Here is a 21,109-nt window from a genome sequence, read left to right on the forward strand (position 1 = left end):
TTTTTTAAGCAGAGGCCCTAGAGAATAAAATGGTGGACGTTGCCATTTTTTATGTCACATGGTAATTGTGCAGCTGTTTTTCAAATGCAATGTAAAAAAAAAAAAAACACTTTGACCAGTTGCCGACTACAGATAGCCGAACGACGGCTGCACTGCGGCCGGCCAGTTCAGGGAGGGCGTCATATGACGTCCTTCCAGAACGCGCTCTCCTGCGCGCCCCCGGCAATCTCCGTGATCGCTGTGTCCTACGGATACAGCTGATCACGTGATGGGGTAAAAGGCCAATCACAGCAGCCTTTTACCACATGATCAGCCGTGTCCAGTGACACACTGATCACAGGGAAATGCAATTGCCGGTTCTCGGCTGCACTTTCTTCTCGCTGTCAGAGCATGAGGAAAGTACTGCCAAGAACCGGCAGTTGTCAGAGCAGGGATCGGCACTGATGATCAGTGCTCTGATGATAGGTGCCCAGCAGTGCCACTCACCAGCTCCACCTACCTGTGCCCAGCAGTGCCACCCACCTGTGCCCAGCATTGCCACCCACCAGTGTTTATCAGTGCCACCCAGCAGTGCCACCCACCTGGGCCACACACCTGTGCCCAGCAGTGCCACATACCTGTGCCCAGCAGTGCCACCTACCTGTGCCCAGCAGTGCCACCCACCAGTGCCCATTAGTGCAGCCCAGCAGTGCCGCCAGTCAGTGCCTGGCAGTTGTGCCAGTCAGTGCCCAGCAGTTGCGCCAGTCTGTGCCCAGCAGTGACGCCAGTCTGTGCCCAGCAGTGACGCCAGTCTGTGCCCAGCAGTGACGCCAGTCTGTGCCCAGCAGTGACGCCAGTCAGTGCTGACAATCAGTACCCATCATCAGTGCCGCCTATCCATGTCACCTCATTAGTGCTGCCTATCAGTGCCCTTCAGTGCTGCCTATCAGTGCGCATCACTGCCGTCTATCAGTGCCCATCAGTGCTGCCTCATCAAAGAAATTCAGTGAAGGAGACAAATTACCTGTTTGCAAAATTTTATAATAGAAACAAAGAAACTTTTTTTTAAAATTTTTTTTGCACTTTTTTTGGTTTATAGCGCAAAAAGTAAAACACCCAGAGATGATTAAATACCACCAAAAGAAAGCTCTATTTATGAGAAAAAAATATAAAAATTTCATACGGGTACAATCTTGCATGACCGCGCAATTGTCATTCAAAGTGCGACAGAGCTAAAAGCTGAAAATTGGCCTGGTAAGGAAGGGGGTATAAGTGCCCGGTAGGCAAGTGGTTAACCACTTGCCCTCCTGAGGATTTACCCCCCCCCTTCCTGACTGGGCCTCTTTTTGCTACTCGGCGCTGCACTAATTCAACTGATAATTGCGCGGTCATGCAATACTGCACCCAAACAAAATTTACGTCCTTTTTTCACACAAATAGAGCTTTCTTTCGGTGGTATTTCATCACCTGTGCGCTTTTTATTTTTCACGCTATAAACAAAGACCGAATATTTTGAAGAAAAACAATATTTTTTACTTTCAGCTATAAAAATTATATAGTAAACTCAAAGTTGGTTATAAATTTAGGCCAAAATGTATTCTGCTACATGTTTTTAGTAAAAAAAAAATCCCAATAAGTGTATATTGATTGCTTTGTGTGAAAGTTATAGCGTCTACAAACTATGGTATAGATACTGCAATTTAAGCCATTTTTTGCTATACAGCGCTGCGCTAGTTTAACGGACAATTGCGCGGTCATGCAATATGGTACATAAATGAAATTTATGTCCTTTTTTCACACAAATAGAGCTTTTTTTTGGTGGTATTTGATCACCTGTGCACTTTTTATTTTTTGGCGCTATAAACAAAAAACTTTTTGAGGGAAAATTTTTATTTTTTTTTAATATTTTTTCATTTCGGTCATAAAAAATATCTAAAAAAAACCTAAAATTTTGTCATAAATTAAGGCCAAAATGTATTCTGCTACAAGTTTTTGGTTAAAAAAAATCCCAGTAAGTGCATATTTATTGCTTTGTGTGAAAGTTATAGCGTCTACAAACTATGGTATAGATAATGGAATTTACACAGCTTTTACTTTCTGACTGCTCATCACATTTCTTGAGGTGCTAAAATACCAGGATAGTACAAACACCCTCAAATGACCTTTTTTTGGAAAGTAGACACCCTAAGCTATCTGCTGAGAGGCATATTGAGTCCATGGAAGATTTATTTTTTTTCCATAAGTCTCTGGAAAATGACAAAAACATTTTTTTTTTTTTTACACAAAGTTGTCATTTAAATGATTTCTTTCTCGCACAAGCCATGGGTATATGTGGAATTACACCCCAAAATACATTCTGATACTTCTACCGAGTATGGGGATACCACATGTTTTCTCACAAGGTTTTGAAATATAAAAAAAAGAATAGAAAAAATGTGTTTGTTTTTTTTTTTCTTCATTTTCCAAAAACGTGTGGCAGCAAATGAGATCTGCAAAATACTTACCATGCTTCTTATCAAATTTCTTGGGGTGTCTACTTTCCAAAAAGGATTCATTTGGGGGGTTAGGTGCTATCCTGTCATTTCAGGGCCTCTGAAACTATGATAGGTACTCTAGAAGTGTAATGAGGAAATAAAGCCCTTTAAAAGCCTGAAGGTGCTTATTGGATTTTGGGGTCCTGTACTTGGCTAGACCGCCAAAACGTCTCTCACATGTGATACCTCCATACTCGGGAGAAGTAGCAGAATGTATTTTGGGGAGTAATTCCACATATACCCATGGCATGTGTGAGCAGTAAATCATTTAAGTGACAAGTGTGTAAAAAAAAAAAAAAAAGTTGTCATTTTCCAAAAACTTGATTCAACATGCCTCTCAGCAAATAGTTTGGGGTGTCTACTTTCCAAAAAAGGGTCGTTTTGGGGGTGCGGGTGTTTTATGCCCAGCATTAGAAGTTTATGCCAAACATCACTCACTCTTCTAACCACCTGAAGACCAAGCCTTTTCTGACACTTTTTGTTCACATGAAAAACAATCTGTATTTTTTGCTAGGAAATTAATTTAAACCCGCAAACATTATATATTTTTTAAAGCAAACACCCTAGTGAATAAAATGGTGGATACTACAATTTTTCATGGCACATACAGTGGGGATCAAAAGTTTGGGCACCCCAGCTAAAAATTTGTATTAATGTGCATAAAGAAGCCAAGGAAAGATGGAAAAATCTCCAAAAGGCATCAAATTACAGATTAGACATTCTTATAATATGTCAAAAAAGTTAGATTTTATTTCCATCATTTACACTTTCAAAATAACAGAAAACAAAAAAATGGCATCTGCAAAAGTTTGGCCACCCTGCAGAATTTATAGCATGCACTGCCCCCTTTGCAAAGCTGAGACCTGCCAGTGTCATGGATTGTTCTCAATCATCGTCTGGGAACACCAGGTTATGTCAATCTCAAAGGTTTTAAATGCCCAGACTCATCTGACCTTGCCACAACAATCAGCACCATGGGTTCTTCTAAGCAGTTGTCTAGAAAACTGAAACTGAAAATAGTTGATGCTCACAAAGAGAAGGCTATAAGAAGATAGCAAAGCGTTTTCAGATGTCAATATCCTCTGTTTGGAATGTAATTAAGAAATGGCAGTCATCAGGAACAGTGGAAGTTAAAGCAAGATCTGGAAGACTAAGAAAAATATCAGACAGAACAGCACGCAGGATTGTGAGAAAAAATTCAAAACCCACTGTCAGGAATGGACTAGCCAGCAATGGTGGGACTCACCTGCCTTTTTGATCTGCAGTACCAGGGCTGGCCAGCGGAGGCTCCCAGCAATCAGAGACTCAACTTTGCAGCCAGCTAACACCTGGAACTGATTATGCTGGGGTATTTAAGGGATGGCCAGACTTGCAGACTCTGCCTTGGTGTTGTGTTTCTCTTGGGCCCTGTATCCTGTTCCTGCTCTCTGTTCCTGTCTGATTCTCTGCTACCTGTTCTGATCCCTGGCTTGTCTGACCATCCCTCTGCCTGACCCTCTGTACTACACTGCCTGCTACCTGTTCTGATCCCTGGCTTGTGACCCTGACCATCCCTCTGCCTGACCCTCTGTACTACGCTGCTAGCTACCTGCTGAACCTGGCCTGTGACCCCGACCAATCTTCGCTTGCTCCCCCTGTACCTACCTGCCCTATTGATATTGACCCGGCCTGCCTGACGACGCTTGCTTGTATGTACTGTTATCTGTGGGTGGTTGGTTTGTTTGCACTGTATTATGTTTAGTATTGCACTGCGTTTATGTTTGTATTGTTAGTGTTAATAAATTATATTGTTTATCACATATCTGAAGTCTGCGTTTCCCTGCGTTTCCCTGCGTCAGTCACACACCTCTGGTCACACCTGGGAGCCCTGACATTACACCAAGGCCAATCCTGACCAGAAGTGGCTGCACAGGGAAGCCATCTTGGCTTGTTGCTGGGAAGGATGGATCTGGATGAGGTTGTGTATTTATATCTGCTAGTGTTTGATGACAGGGAGTATGCTTATCAAACTCTGAAGGAGTATCCCAGGGATCAACTACTAGAATGTATACGGCTCGCTCATGTTCTAGTAGATCAGGGCACAGAGTTCTCTGAGGTGCAGCCATTGATTGAGGTTTGTGCTGAGTTGGTTTCATCTGGTTCCCCCGAATGCAGGGATGAATTTTTGCCACCATTTAGTGCAGACCAGGTAGAGTCCCTGGTGTGGTTATTAGAGGATGATGTGGGTTACTTTCTGGAGTGTTATTCCACATGTTCACCACAGGTACTAAGAGATTGTATAAACGCAGTGCAGTCATTGACCAGACAGGCTTTGTGTAAGCTCCGCTTTGTTCAACCCATACTGCAGACATGGACAGACTTGTTGCACCCAGCCTCAGTCAGCTTACAAAAACCCAGTCCTGCTTCTAACTCTACTCCTGTATTCCCACCAGCTCCTCCAGTTACAGCCCAGTATACTTGGCTATCTACTGCATGTCAGTACCCTGTTCCCACTCGCTGCACCTATCCTGCCTTTAACCCTGTAAAAAAGCCCTCTGTAGCAACTGCTCCCTCTCCTGTTCCATCCTCCAGTTTTTCTCTGTCTCCAGCTGCTCCATTCGTTTGCAGACCTGCGTTTACTTGCAGTGCTCCAGTAGTTAAAACCAGAAAAAAGCGAAAATTCTTTCCAACCAATACCATCCTGCCAGTATCCAAACCAGTGAACCTGCCTTCCGTGACTCAGCCTGAAGCCTCTACTCAGCCTGAAGCCTCTCTTCAGCCTGATGCCTCTCTTCAGCCTGATGCCTCTCTTCAGCCTGATGCCTCTACTCGGCCTGATGCCTCTACTCGGCCTGATGCCTCTACTCGGCCTGAAGCCTCTACTCGGCCTGAAGCCTCTACTCGGCCTGAAGCCTCTACTCGGCCTGAAGCCTCTACTCGGCCTGAAGCCTCTACTCGGCCTGAAGCCTCTACTCGGCCTGAAGCCTCTACTCGGCCTGATGCCTGCATTCAGCCTGATGCCGCTACTCAGCATGATGAACTGATCCAGCCCGACGATCCTATTAGGCCAGTTGACTCGATGCCCGCTGTTGATCCAGATGATCCGGTACCTGATCCAGTGCCCGCTGTCGTGCCAATTGACTCAGAGCCCGCTGTCATACCTGGTGACCCGGTGCCCACTGCCTTGCCAGATGACGCGGTGCCCGCTGGCAAGCCAAATGACCTGATGTCTGGTGACCCAGTGCCCGCTGTCATACCTGGTGACCCGATGCCCGCTGTCAAGCCAGACAATCCGATACCAGATGACCCAGTGCCCACTGTCGTGCCTGTTGACTCGGAGCCCACTGTCTTGCCAGACGACTCGGAGCCCGCACTCTTGCCAGACGACTCGGTGCCCGCACTCTTGCCAGACGACTCGGTGCCCGCACTCTTGCCAGACGACTCGGTGCCCGCACTCTTGCCAGACGACTCGGTGCCCGCACTCTTGCCAGACGACTCGGTGCCCGCACTCTTGCCAGACGACTCGGTGCCCGCACTCTTGCCAGACGACTCGGTGCCCGCACTCTTGCCAGACGACTCGGTGCCCGCACTCTTGCCAGACGACTCGGTGCCCGCACTCTTGCCAGACGACTCGGTGCCCGCACTCTTGCCAGACGACTCGGTGCCCGCACTCTTGCCAGACGACTCGGTGCCCGCACTCTTGCCAGACGACTCGGTGCCCGCACTCTTGCCAGACGACTCGGTGCCCGCACTCTTGCCAGACGACTCGGTGCCCGCACTCTTGCCAGACGACTCGGTGCCCGCACTCTTGCCAGACGACTCGGTGCCCGCACTCTTGCCAGACGACTCGGTGCCCGCACTCTTGCCAGACGACTCGGTGCCCGCACTCTTGCCAGACGACTCGGTGCCCGCACTCTTGCCAGACGACTCGGTGCCCGCACTCTTGCCAGACGACTCGGTGCCCGCACTCTTGCCAGACGACTCGGTGCCCGCACTCTTGCCAGACGACTCGGTGCCCGCACTCTTGCCAGACGACTCGGTGCCCGCACTCTTGCCAGACGACTCGGTGCCCGCACTCTTGCCAGACGACTCGGTGCCCGCACTCTTGCCAGACGACTCGGTGCCCGCACTCTTGCCAGACGACTCGGTGCCCGCTGTTCCGCCAGTTGACTCGATGCCCGCTGTTCCGCCAGACGACTCGGTGCCCGCAGTCTTGCCAGACGACTCGGTGCCCGCAGTCTTGCCAGACGACTCGGTGCCCGCAGTCTTGCCAGACGACTCGGTGCCCGCAGTCTTGCCAGACGACTCGGTGCCCGCTGTTCCGCCAGTTGACTCGGTGTCCGCAGTCTTGCCAGACGACTCGGTGCCCGCAGTCTTGCCAGACGACTCGGTGCCCGCAGTCTTGCCAGACGACTCGGTGCCCGCAGTTCCGCCAGTTGACTCGGTGCCCGCAGTCTTGCCAGATGACTCGGTGCCCGCAGTCTTGCCAGACGACTCGGTGCCCGCAGTCTTGCCAGACGACTCGGTGCCCGCAGTCTTGCCAGACGACTCGGTGCCCGCAGTCTTGCCAGACGACTCGGTGCCCACTGTCGTGCCTGGTGACTCGGTGCCCGCCGCTCCGCCTGAGGGCCCGAGACCTGTCGCTCCGCCTGGGGGCCCGAGACCTGTCACTCCATCTGGGGGTCCGGCGCCCGCCGCTCCGCCTGAGGGCCCGAGACCTGTCGCTCCACCTGGGGGTCCGGCGCCCGCCGCTCCGCCTGAGGGCCCGAGACCTGTTGCTCCACTTGGGGGTCCGGCGCCCGCCGCTCCGCCTGGGGGCCCGAGACCCGTCGCTCCATCTGGGGGTCCGGCGCCCGTCGCTCCGCCTGAGGGCCCGAGACCTGTCGCTCCGCCTGGGGGCCCGAGACCTGTCGCTCCATCTGGGGGTCCGGCGCCCGCCGCTCCGCCTGAGGGCCCGAGACCTGTCGCTCCACTTGGGGGTCCGGCGCCCGCCGCTCCGCCTGGGGGCCCGAGACCTGTCGCTCCATCTGGGGGTCCGGCGCCCGCCGCTCCGCCTGAGGGCCCGAGACCTGTCGCTCCGCCTGGGGGCCCGACGCCTGTCGCCCCGCCTGGGGGCCCGACGCCTGTCGCCCCGCCTGGGGGCCCGACGCCTGTCACTCCGCCCGGGGGCCCGCTGCCTGCCGCTCCGCCCGGGGGCCCGCTGCCTGCCGCTCCGCCCGGGGGCCCGCTGCCTGCCGCTCCGCCCGGGGGCCCGGTGCCTGCCGCCCCGCCCGGGGGCCCGGTGCCTGCCGCCCCGCCCGGGGGCCCGGTGCCTGCTGCTCCGCCTGGTGGCCCGCTGCCTGCTGCTTCGCCTGGTGGCCCGCTGCCTGCTGCTTCGCCTGGTAATCCGATGTGCCTCTGCCCGGAGTCCTGCCCGATGTGCCTCTGCCCGGAGTCCAGCCCGATGTGCCTCTGCCCGGAGTCCAGCCCGATGTGCCTCTGCCCGGAGTCCAGCCCGATGTGCCTCTGCCCGGAGTCCAGCCCGATGTGCCTCTGCCCGGAGTCCAGCCCGATGTGCCTCTGCCCGGAGTCCAGCCCGATGTGCCTCTGCCCGGAGTCCAGCCCGATGTGCCTCTGCCCGGAGTCCTGCCCGATGTGCCTCTGCCCGGAGTGCCTTTGCCCAATGTGCCTCTGCCCGGTGTGCCCCTGCCCGGTGTGCCGCTGCCCGGAGTCCTGCCCGGTGTGCCGCTGCCCGGAGTCCTGCCCGGTGTGCCAGTCTTTGATATCCCGCCAGTTACCAGACCCGGGCGGTGGAACATTTTGCCCAGCTAGGACTGTTTGGAGCGTCCTGAGGCCGCTCCTTGAGGGGGGGGTACTGTCAGGAATGGACTAGCCAGCAATGGTGGGACTCACCTGCCTTTTTGATCTGCAGTACCAGGGCTGGCCAGCGGAGGCTCCCAGCAATCAGAGACTCAACTTTGCAGCCAGCTAACACCTGGAACTGATTATGCTGGGGTATTTAAGGGATGGCCAGACTTGCAGACTCTGCCTTGGTGTTGTGTTTCTCTTGGGCCCTGAATCCTGTTCCTGTCTGATTCTCTGCTGCCTGTTCTGATCCCTGGCTTGTCTGACCATCCCTCTGCCTGACCCTCTGTACTACGCTGCCTGCTACCTGTTCTGATCCCTGGCTTGTGACCCTGACCATCCCTCTGCCTGACCCTCTGTACTACGCTGCTAGCTACCTGCTGAACCTGGCCTATGACCCCGACCAATCTCCACTTGCTCCCCCTGTACCTACCTGCCCTATTGATATTGACCCGGCCTGCCTGACGACGCTTGCTTGTATGTACTGTTATCTGTGGGTGGTTGGTTTTTTTGCACTGTATTATGTTTAGTATTGCACTGCGTTTATGTTTGTATTGTTAGTGTTAATAAATTATATTGTTTATCACATATCTGAAGTCTGCATTTCCCTGCGTCAGTCACACACCTCTGGTCACACCTGGGAGCCCTGACACCCACGTTTGACTGCACGATCCCTCCAGAAAGATCTGGCAGACACTGGAGTTGTGGTACACTATTCCACTATAAAGAGATACTTGTACAAATATGGTCTTCACGGAAGAGTCATCAGAAGAAAACCTTCTACGTCCTCACCACAAAAATCATCATTTGAACTTTGTAAATGAACATATAGACAAGCCTGATGCATTTTGGAAACAAGTTCTGTGGACCGATGAGGTTAAAATTGAACTTTTTGGCCGGAATGAGCAAAGGTACGTTTGGAGAAGAAGTGGCACAGAATTTAATGAAAAGAGCCTCTGTCCAACTGTTAAGCATGGGGTTGGATCAATCATGCTTTGGGATTGTGTTGCAGCCAGTGGCACAGGGAACATCTCACGAGTAGAAGGAAAAATGGATTCAATAAAATTTCAGCAAATTTTGGATGGTAACTTGATGCCATCTGTGAAAAAGCTGAAGTTAAAGAGAGGATGGCTTCTACAAATGGATAATGATCCTAAACACACCTCGAAATCCACGGGGGATTACATCAAGAGGCGTAAACTGAAGGTTTTGCCATGGCCTTCACAATCTCCTGACCTCAACATAATTGAAAATCTATGGATAGACCTTAAAAGAGCAGTGCGTGACAGACAGCCCAGAAATCTCAAAGAACTGGAAGACTTTTGTAAGGAAGAATGGGCAAAGATACCTCAAACAAGAATTGAAAGACTCTTGGCTGGCTACAAAAAGCGTTTACAAGCTGTGATACTTGCCAAAGGGGGCAGTATAAGATATTAACTCTGCAGGGTGCCCAAACTTTTGCAGACGCCATTTTTTTGTTTTCCGTTATTTTGAAAGTGTAAATGATGGAAATAAAATCTAACTTTTGTTGACATATTATAAGAATGTCTAATCTGTAATTTGATGCCTTTTGGAGATTTTTCCATAGGCAACGCTTTAAAAGCTTTTAACAGCTACCATTTTAGATTTACAGAGGAGGTCTAGTGTTAGAATTACTGCCCTTGATCTGACATTCACGGTGATACCTCAGTGATGAAACTGGTAGCTTCCGAATTTTTAGACTATAGAGATGATTGGCACCACTCTGGTCTCCAATCAGCTCTATGGTCAGCTGGCAGAAACACCGGCTGCATTCTCAGGTTCCTCCGATGGCACGGGACTGGCTGAGAAGGCCGTGGAAGGCAGCGAGGGAGGGGGGGCATCATATCCCACTGCAATCCTGCAGCTAATTAGCCACTAGGATTGCTTTTACATGAAAGCCGATTGCCGGCTGAAAAAAAATGATACCAGGACGATGTCTGCAGCTGTAGGCATCATCCTGGTATAACCATTCAAAATCCAGTGATGTGCCAGTACGTCGCTGGTCCTTGTTGTGTATATATGCTATGTTCTTTTTTTTTTGTATGCAGCCTGTGGACTGAAACAAAAGAGAAGAAATCTCTGCCAGAAAAAGTGTGTGGTATTCCCACCATTAGAATATTCCTCCCTGCATCCACCCACTTCTAATGGTGGACACACATTAGGTCACACTTTGCCACATGCACCAGTTCCAAGATTGTACAAATGTCTAAATAGTGGCACGCTTGAATAAAAATTGTTCACGTATATGTGGTACCCCATATGGAAAAAGGATGACACCAAGTCCCTAACTATCTTGTCACTGCTCCCTATGTAGTCTGGGCATCCGGGGGGCTCCACGTGACTTTCTTTTCCCTCGTAAATCCGAAACTTATAAGTATAGCCTGTTGTCCTCTCACAGGTCTTCTACATCTTGACCCCATATCTGGCACGCTTGCTGGGGAGAAATTGTTTGAATGCAATTAATCAGGGACTCATCAACACAGATTTTTTGCTGGGGAGTATAGACATCTGCAATTTTTTGGTTAAGGTGATTTGCGAGGGGCTGAATTTTGTGGAACAATAAAATTCAGGGTCACCCCGAGGATGACAGAGTGTATTGTCGTTGAAATGCATAAAACACATTATACTCTCACTCTATGCCTGGCCATGGCAGCAGAGAACACGGGCATATGATGAATCAGGTCTTCGGACCAAAACAACCGTAATTCATTTCTTTTAGTAATGCCCATGTTAAGGGTTTGGCCAAAAAAAAAATGTAAATTCAGAAACCGTAATGAGTTTCCATGCGACTGGTCTGGCAAGGTTTGAATTTGGGTTGGTGGCGATAAATTGTTGTGCATATAAATTGCGTTTAAAATTAAAATTGAAATTTGTTACAATATAAATTGCTTTGATCCACAATCAACGCATACAGATATTCCATGAAAAACAGCTCCAAAAATCAAGGGGAGTAGTTAAATTTGCTATTTCCACCTGAATTCCGGGTTGGGCAGTGAATGGGGGAAGTACGGGTGCTGCAGAATTTGTGGGCTGTCAATCGGGATTTGCAAGCACATCCAAAAGGATACAAAGAGCTTTATGGGCCTGTGTGCGAATTCTTGGTGGCTGCGGGACAATACTTGTACTCGCCACCGCACCAGCTTGTACTGCACTTATGGGACTCGGCACATCACCAAGTCATACTGCAGTGCTGGTATAATTATTATTATTATACAGGATTATATAGCGCCAACAGTTTGCTCAGTGCTTCACAGTATAACAGGAGACAATACAGCAACAATACAGTTCAATACAAGAGGGCCCTGATCCTGGGAGCTTACAATCTAAAAAATATGTGAAAGGCCAAGATGTACTAGACCACTGGTGCTCGCCAGTTCACCAAAAGGTAGCGTGGCACTAGTACTGGCACTCTGCTGCATATGAGAGTCATCAAAATTTACCGGCAAGTGTTAACAGAGATCAGGCCTGATTCTGCTAACACTGCGGTTTTGTGTGCAATGTATTAAGTGACAGGGACCTACTGACACTGCACTTGCTGGGGGAGAAGGGGGGGGTAAGCGTAGGGGCTAAACGCAGGTGCTGGCAGGTGCCAGGGCTGATCCTGCTAACGCTGCGTTTTGGGGACGCTATACTAATGTGAACGCTAGTATAGTGCTGATCTTATAAAAGATATTGATCCGGTCAGACACTATACTAGCAATGGAGGTTTATTGTGCATGAGCATCTTCCTGGCAGTCAAGGGGTTAAATGTGATGACTGGTGTACTGACGGGCAAAACCACGGGAGTGCAAATCATATATATATATATATATATATATATAAATAAAATATATATAATGTGATTTTGTGCACCCATGCCGCCCTGTAGCAGTATTTCTGCTATAGGGCGGTCAGGAAGTGATTACAGGAGGACAAAAAAAATCCCAATACTATACCTCATGCAACACCTACAGTGGGGATTTAAAGTTTGGGCACCCCAGTTAAAAATGTGTATTAATGTGCATAAAGAAGCCAAAGAAAGATGGAAAAATCTCCAAAAGGCATCAAATTACAGATTAGACATTCTTATAATATGTCAACAAAAGTTAGATTTTATTTCCATCATTTACACTTTCAAAATAAAAGAAAACAAAAAATGGCATCTGCTGAAATTTTATTGAATCCATTTTTCCTTCTACTCGTGAGATGTTCCCTGTGCCACTGGCTGCAACACAACCCCAAAGCATGATTGATCCAACCCCATGCTTAACAGTTGGACAGAGGTTCTTTTCATTCAATTCTGTGCCCCTTCTTCTCCAAACGTACCTTTGCTCATTCCGGCCAAAAAGTTCAATTTTATCCTCATCGGTCCACAGAACTTGTTTCCAAAATGCATCAGGCTTGTCTATATGTTCATTTGCAAAGTTCAAACGATGATTTTTGTGGTGAGGACGTAGAAGAGGTTTTCTTCTGATGACTCTTCCGTGAAGACCATATTTGTACAAGTATCTCTTTATAGTGGAATAGTGTACCACAACTCCAGTGTCTGCCAGATCTTTCTGGAGGGATCGTGCAGTCAAACGTGGGTTTTGAATTGTTTTTCTCACAATCCTGCGAGCTGTTCTGTCTGATATTTTTCTTGGTCTTCCAGATCTTGCTTTAACTTCCACTGTTCCTGATGACTGCCATTTCTTAATTACATTCCAAACAGAGGATATTGACATCTGAAAACGCTTTCCTATCTTCTTATAGCCTTCTCCAGCTTTGTGAGCATCAATTATTTTCAGTTTCAGTTTTCTAGACAACTGCTTAGAAGAACCCATGGTGCTGACTGTTGGGGCAAGGTCAGATGAGTCTGGGCATTTAAAACCTTTGAGATTGACATAACCTGGTGTTCCCAGACGATGATTGAGAACAATCCATGACACTGGCAGGTCTCAGCTTTGCAAAGGGGGCAGTGCATGCTATAAATTCTGCAGGGTGCCCAAACTTTTGCAGACGCCATTTTTTTGTTTTCTGTTATTTTGAAAGTGTAAATGATGGAAATAAAATCTAACTTTTTTGACATATTATAAGAATGACTAATCTGTAATTTGATGCCTTTTGGAGATTTTTCCATCTTTCCTTGGCTTCTTTATGCACATTAATACAACTTTTTAGCTGGGGTGCCCAGACTTTCGATCCCCACTGTATGTTATCACCAACTGGTGTGGGGACAATTTCCAAGATAGGCATTATGTAACACAATTGATAGAACAATTATTTTAGGACCCGGTCAGAGAGGGGAGATATGGAAGTTGGTGACTCTCGACCCATATTTGGTCAGAAACAGGACACACTGACAAACTGGATATTATACAGCTTACCTCTTTTGTCCTTCTGAAGGTCTGGACATGTCAGCCCTGATTAAGGATTTGCACATAAAATAACCTATAAGCATATTTTTGATAACAATCGAAAAAAAGGGAAAGCAGATAAAGAGATAAGAGAACAGTGGAAAAACTTTACAATTGGGGACTTCAGCGCCCTCAAAGATTTTATGCAATTATTTGAAGAGAATGCTCAAAGTAGGGAAGATAGCCAGGAGGAATTATTGTTGCTACCGGATGATACACCATCTGGTGCAAGTTTGTCTAGAATTGTCTTTAAAACAAAATCTAACAAATGTCCATATCTATATACTATTGCTAGTGTGTGGCCCTTTCTAATGTGAGTAACTAAGGAAATCAAAAGTATTCCCCTCACTGGTCCTTTTGAGAATAATCTTACTTATGCTCAAAGGAAAGCTATGTTGGAACTACAGAAAATTAAAGTTATTGTAAAGCCCTCAGATGAGGGGAGGGACAATGTAGTTCTAATGTCTCCTGAACAACATAAGGATATGTGCTTGAAAATCATTAGAGACCATGATTGGTAAAGGCCTATTTCTCCCATTACGATTCAGTCTTACATTGATGAGTATAGGAAGATCATACGTAGAAGCCATCAGGAGGCACTCATTGACCAAGACACGTTTGACTCTCTAGATATGAAATTCCTAAAAACACCCACTTTTTACTCACTCCCAAAAACCCACGAGCCTTACATCCCCAATGGAGCGTCCCATAGCACCGGGAATTGATTCCCTTACTGAAAAGGCTAGCCACTTTGTGGACTTTTAATCAGTTACCACATGCAAATCAACTGCCTTCTTATATTAAGGCTACGACCAATCAGAGAGGAGGTCCTCCCCTATATAACCCCTCCTACACAGGAAGCACTTCAGTTTTTGTAGAAAGCAATGAAATTCCAGAAAGAGGGGTGGGACCTCTATGTCCCATGATGTACTCCAAGAAATAGATTTTATAGGTAAGTATGTAGAACAAATCCGGTTTCTTTATCATACATCAAGGGATACAGAGCAGGCTATCCATGACTATGTGGGATGTCCCAAAATAATAAGAAATTTGAGGGGAGGGTGACACTATGATAGCCACTGTCCATAATCCCTCAGGACCTACTAAGCAGCCCGTAAAAAAACACTGCGGACAACGGCAGAGTTCTCTGTGACTCTGATATCCACCTAGTAGAACTTGTGAATGTGTGAACCTAAGACCATGTAGCAGCCTTGCAAACCTGAGCCACTGATGCCTGATAGTGGGTTGACCAAGATGCTCCCACACTCCTGGTGGAGTGTGCCTTCCCCCAAAAGGGTGCAACTTTACCTTACAAACCATAGGCTTGAATGATCAATTGGTGGATCCAATGTGAAAATAGTCACCTTGGATGCTGCCTGACCCTTCCTAGGCCCCTCTGGAAGCACAAACAGATCATCTGACCTCCTGACCTGTGCTGTAGTGCTGTAACCTTCAAGAAGATCCTTACAGAGCGTACCACATTTGAGGTATGCAAAGATCTTTCTCTTGCTGGCTCAGGCCTAGAAAAAAATTAAGGCAGAACTATGTCCTGATTGAGCTGAAATCTAGAAACCACCTTTGGTTAAAAAAAGTCGGTTGAGGTCACAATACCACTTTATCATGATGCAAAACCAGAAATGGTTCTCTGCAAGATAGAGCTGCCAGCTCCAACAACCTTCTTACAAAAGTGATTGACCCTAGAAACAAAACCTTACGACTTCATAGAACCAGTGGAATCTCTCCAATAGGTTCAAATGGTGGTTTTTGAAAAACCTCCAAAACCAAGTTCAGGTTCTAAGGACACAAACACAACCTGACAGGAGGAGCAATACTCATCACTCCTTGTAAAAAAGTGCGTACCAAACAGTGAGACGCAATGGGCCTCTGGAAAAAAAATAGCCAATGCTGAAACCTGGCCCTTAATGGTAACAACAGCCAATTTCTTCTGCAACCCTTCTTGAAGAAATGATAGAATTATACCATTAGAATTGAATAATTACTTGTGAGCCACTAGGAGTTTTCTTACTCTATGATCAATTAATTACGTGCATAAAAGATAAACTACTGAAGTGTTACTAATTATTTGATTACGTGCTTAAATAAATATTTCTAGAATATTAGATCGCCAGGTACTTTTTACACTCTCTCTAGGTGTGTGAATGTAAACTATAAATACCAATGTTGTACCGCTCTCCAATATTTTCAACCTTGTGTTATATTGTAAATTCCCCAGTGTGCCACCTATAATCCAATAATTACATGCATCAATTCTACTTAAATATATACAGTCATGGCCGAAATTGTTGGCACCCTTGATATTTTTCCTGAAAATCAAGTATTTCACACAAAAAAGGTATTGCATTAACACATGTTTTGCTATACACATGTTTATTCCCTTTGTATGTATTGGAACAAATATAAAACAGAGGCAGAAAAGCAAATATGACATAATGTCACACAAAACCCCAAAAATGGGCTGGACAAAAGTATTGGCACCCTTAACTTAATATTTGGTTGCACACCCTTTGGAAAACATAACTGAAATCAGTCGCTTCCTATAACCATCAATAAGCTTCTGACACCTCTCACCCGGAATTTTGGACCACTCTTCCTTTGCAAACAGCTCCAGGTCTCTCTTATTGGAAGGACACCTTTTCCCAACAGCAATTTTAAGATCTCTCCACAGGTGTTCAATGGGATTTAGATCTGGGCTCATTGCTGGCCACTTCAGAACTCTCCAGCGCTTCTTTGCCATCCATTTCTGAGTGCTTTTTGACGTATGTTTGGGGTCATTGTCCTGCTGGAAGACCCAGGATCTTGGACGCAAACCCAGCTTTCTGACACTGGGCCCTACAGTGCGACCCAAAATCCTTTGGTAATCCTCAGATTTCATGATGCCTTGCACACAGTCAAGGCACCCAGTGCCAGAGGCAGCAAAACAACCCCAAAACATCATTGAACCTCCACCATATTTTACCGTAGGTACTGTGTTTTGTTCTTTGTAGGCCTCATTCCGTTTTCGGTAAACAGTAGAATGATGTGCTTTACCGAAAAGCTCTATCTTGGTCTCATCTGTCCACAAGACGTTTTCCCAGAAGGCTTTTGGCTTACTCAAGTACATTTTGGCAAACTGTAGTCTTGCTTTTTTATGTCTCTGTGTCAGCAGTGGGGTCCTCCTGGGTCTCCTGCCATAGCGTTTCATTTCATTTAAATGTCGACGGATAGTTCGCGCTGACACTGATGCTCCCTGAGCCTGCAGGACAGCTTGAATGTCTTTGGAACATGTTTGGGGCTGCTTATCCACCATCCGGACTATTCTGCGTTGCAATCTTTCATCAATTTTCCTCATCCGTCCACGACCAGGGAGATTAGCTACAGTGCCATGGGTTGCAAACTTCTTGATAATGTTGCGCACTGTGGACAAAGGCAAATCTAGTTCTCTGGAGATGGACTTGTAACCTTGAGATTGTTGATATTTTGCCACAATTTTGGTTCTCAGGTCCTCAGACAGTTCTCGTCTCCTCTTTCTGTTGTCCATGCTTAGTGTGGCACAGACAGACACACAATGCAAAGGTTAAGTGAACGTCTCTCCTTTTTATCTGCTTTCAGGTGTGATTTCTATATTGCCCACACCTGTTACTTGCCCCAGGTGAGTTTACAGGAGCATCACATGCTTGTAACATTCTTATTTATCCGCAGTTGTGAAAGGGTGCCAATACTTTTGTCCAGCCCATTTTTGGAGGTTTGTGTGACATTATGTCGAATTTGCTTTCTTTCCTCCCTTTTTTTGTTTTGTCCCAATACACACAAAGGGAATAAACATGTGTATAGCAAAACATGTGTTAATGCAATACGTTTCGTGAGAAATACATGATTTCCTGGAGAAATATCAAGGGTGCCAACAATTTCGGCCATGACTGTAATTAATGTGAATATATAAATTAAATTGTTTTATAAATGTGAAAAAATAATTTTATAGATGTGAAAAAATAAATGTTTTTTTTAAAAATATAAGTAAAAAATATATAAGGAGAAAATTAATTTTAAAAAAATAAAATAAATTTGAAGTGGGAATGTCAGTTCTCTTCTTTGAAAGTGAGATGGTATTGTTTGTTCAGTCTAATTAGTGTGATGAGTCTGTGTTCACTGCGTGAAACTGACATTCCCACTTCAAATTTATTTTATTTTTTTTAAATTAATTTTCTCCTTATATATATATTTTTTACTTATATTTTTAAAAAAAACATTTATTTTTTCACATCTATAAAATTATTTTTTCACATTTATAAAACAATTTAATTTATATATTCACATTAATTATATATTTAAGTAGAATTGATGCATGTAATTATTGGATTATAGGTGGCACACTGAGGAATTTACAATATAACACAAGGTTGAAAATATTGGAGCGCGGTACAACATTGATAGAATTATACCAGTCATATACTTTCGTGGGTGCTATTTGTGAACCTCACACCAGGAAATGTAAGCCTTCCAGGGTCTGTAATAAATGTTCCTTGAAATGACCTTTCTAGTCCCCACATGATGGGGATGACAGAATCTGACACCCCCCATCCTTTAGGATGTGGGTTTCAATAGCCATGTCATCAAATTTAGCGACCGTAAAGCTGGGTGTAATATAGGACCTTGAGACAACAGGTCTCACTGATACGGTAGGGACCACAGTCCATTCACTACCATTTTCACTATGTCCACGTACCAGGCCCTCCTGGGCCAGGCCACAGCAATCAGTATCAACGAAACAGACTCCTCCCGAATCCTGAGTAAAAGAAGCGGCAGCAGCTTGATCAGAGGAAAGGCATAAATCAGTGAAAATTGGTACCAAGTAATCACTAAGGTATTTACCCCTGCCGTGTGAGGGTCCCTTACCCTGGAGACAAAAAGATCAACCTAGTTGTTGAACCTGGATGTCAACAGATCTATATCTGAGCATCCCCATCGCTGGCAGATTTCCTTGAAAAACATCGGGATGCAATGCCCATTCCACTGAAATCAACTGCCGGCAACTGAGATAATCCACCTGGCAATTTTCAACACCTTGAATGAACATTGTCGATAAACTTGGAACATTACTCTCTGCCCAGCTCAAATGTAGTTCACCTCCTTCTGAGCATCTAGACTCCTGGTACCGCCCTGGTGGTTGATGTATGCCACTGCTGTGGCATTGTCGGACTGAATCCTTACAGGCCAGACCTGAAGCCTGGATGTCCAATACCTCAGAGCCAGCCTTACTGCTCGAAGTTCCAGGACATTGATGGGAAGAACCCTTTCCTATGGAAGCCATGTTCCTTGAACTGTGGCCTCCTCCAGAATGGCCCCCCAACCTGAAAGTTTTCAACCACCAATTCACGTTTCGCAGTATCTCTGAGAGATATGCAGTAATCCAGGGCTGGAATCTTCTTGTTCCAAACAGACAGAATGTACCTTTGCAGCGGTCTAGAGTGGAATTGGGCATACGGAATAGCCTCGAACGAGGACACCATCTTCCTTAGCAACCTCATACAGGGGTGAATTGAAGGATACTTCTTGGCCTTCAAACTGCAAACCTCGTTCCTCAGGGCGAAACGTTTACCTGGAGGCAGAAATACCTTTGCCTGAGCCATGTCTAGGATCATCCCCAAATACTCCAGGCTCTGCACTGGTTCCAGGGCTGACTTCTTGAAGTTGAGCACCCTGCCCAGCTGTTCCAGGATCTGCATTGTAAGGACCACATCCTGCTTCAGACCTGGCACCGACCGGTCTCTGAGCAAGAGATAACCTGTGACCGATACTCCCTGAGTTCTGAGTAGCCCCAACTCCAGAGCAAGAATTTCTGTGAAAACTCTTGGAGCCGTGGCCAGCCCAAATAGTAGTGTTATGAACTGGAAATGCTGAGCCCCTACTGCAAACCGCAGAAATCTTTGGTGAGGAATGAATATCGGTACTAACCGTTTACATCCGCTACTGCACATGTGCGCGCACGCCTGCTGAGTGCACGTGCACACGCTCTATGGTCCACTGTACTCCCTCTCAAAAAAAGCCTCCTGGCTATTAAACAAGTTTATTTTTGATCTTCTCAGAAGACATAGCTTCTCTGGAACCCATTACCTCCAGATTCAAGGTCTGGCCATGGGGATGTGTTGCACCCCTTCTTATGCCAACTTCTATCTGGGGGAAGGAGGGTGGTTGCTCGAGAGAAGTATTTACACAGGATCATTTTGCCCCATACATCACATCAATTTTGGGATGATTACAATATATTGATGATTTCGTAATCATCTGGAATGGAACAGCTGACTTTCTCCAAGAATTTTTGGAAAGGAGAGATTAAAAACAGTACAATCTTAAGCTTATGATGCAATCGGATATCTTTCTGGATGTGGAGATTTACATCCAGGAAGATTGATCTTTGGTTACAACCCTTTATCGGAAGCCCTCAGCGGGCAACAGAATCTTCCATGCCCAGAGCTCACATTCGAGGGCTCTAGTGCATAGTATTCCATGTGGACAATATATACGTTTACATAGGAATTTCTCTACAGATGATTTTATTGCTCAGGCTGCACAATTAAGATAGATTGCGGAGGAGGGGCTATAGTAAAGCATGTCTCAAAAAAGGCTCATCACAAAGCCAGAGGTCAGACCAGGACATCTCTTTTATATACCCTGAAAGCAAATGTGACAAGTAACACTACGGAACTTATGTCATACTCAGTGCAACATCAAGAAGTTCGGGATGTAGTACAAAATTATTGTTACCTCCTCACGGAGAATGAGTATCTCTAGACATGTCAAACCATTTCCATAAATTGTTTATAAAAGATCTAGATCCATGAGGGACTGGTTGGTACACAGTCATTACAATAGAAAGGAAGACTGTATGACAGGGGATAGAGGTACGTTTAGGTGTGGGTCGTGCACAGAATGCTCATGGATTTGTGAATATCACAAACTGAACTTACCCAATAATGTCAGTTTTGTTCCCAGATATAGTATCACCTCTGACACAATGGGGGTAGCTTATTTTATGCTTTGCTGATGTGGAGCCTACTACGTGGGCAAAACCCTACATCATTTTCATCAACGCATAAATGATCATGTTTATTATATATCAAATGTAAAATGCTGACACCCATCAGTTATATAGGTATGAAGCATAATGTAGATCTATCAGTTATACAATTCATCAACTTGGATTGGGTCAGGAAGGACCCTAAAGAAGGTGATTGGGACAAATTTGTCCTCCAAAAAGAAACATTGTGGATTCAGAGACTGGCAGCCACCGTCAAGCCAGGTCTCAATGAAATGCTTTCATATCAACCATTTCTTCCAACCTTTTTCCACCTCTATGTGGCAACTTTTGCTCTGGTGGGA

At 46.2% G+C, this 21,109-nt stretch overlaps 1 protein-coding gene across 2 annotated transcripts in view; it reads right to left on the bottom strand.

The window, feature by feature from the left end:
* MEN1 (menin 1) overlaps window positions 1–21,109 on the bottom strand; it is a 373,352-nt gene that overhangs the window by 301,483 nt on the left and 50,760 nt on the right. The window lies entirely within an intron of this gene.

This window comes from Staurois parvus, unplaced genomic scaffold, assembly GCF_062004578.1.
Source record: "Staurois parvus isolate SC_StPar_1 unplaced genomic scaffold, SC_StPar_1.0 ptg000275l, whole genome shotgun sequence".
NCBI classification, from domain to species: Eukaryota; Metazoa; Chordata; class Amphibia; order Anura; family Ranidae; genus Staurois; species Staurois parvus.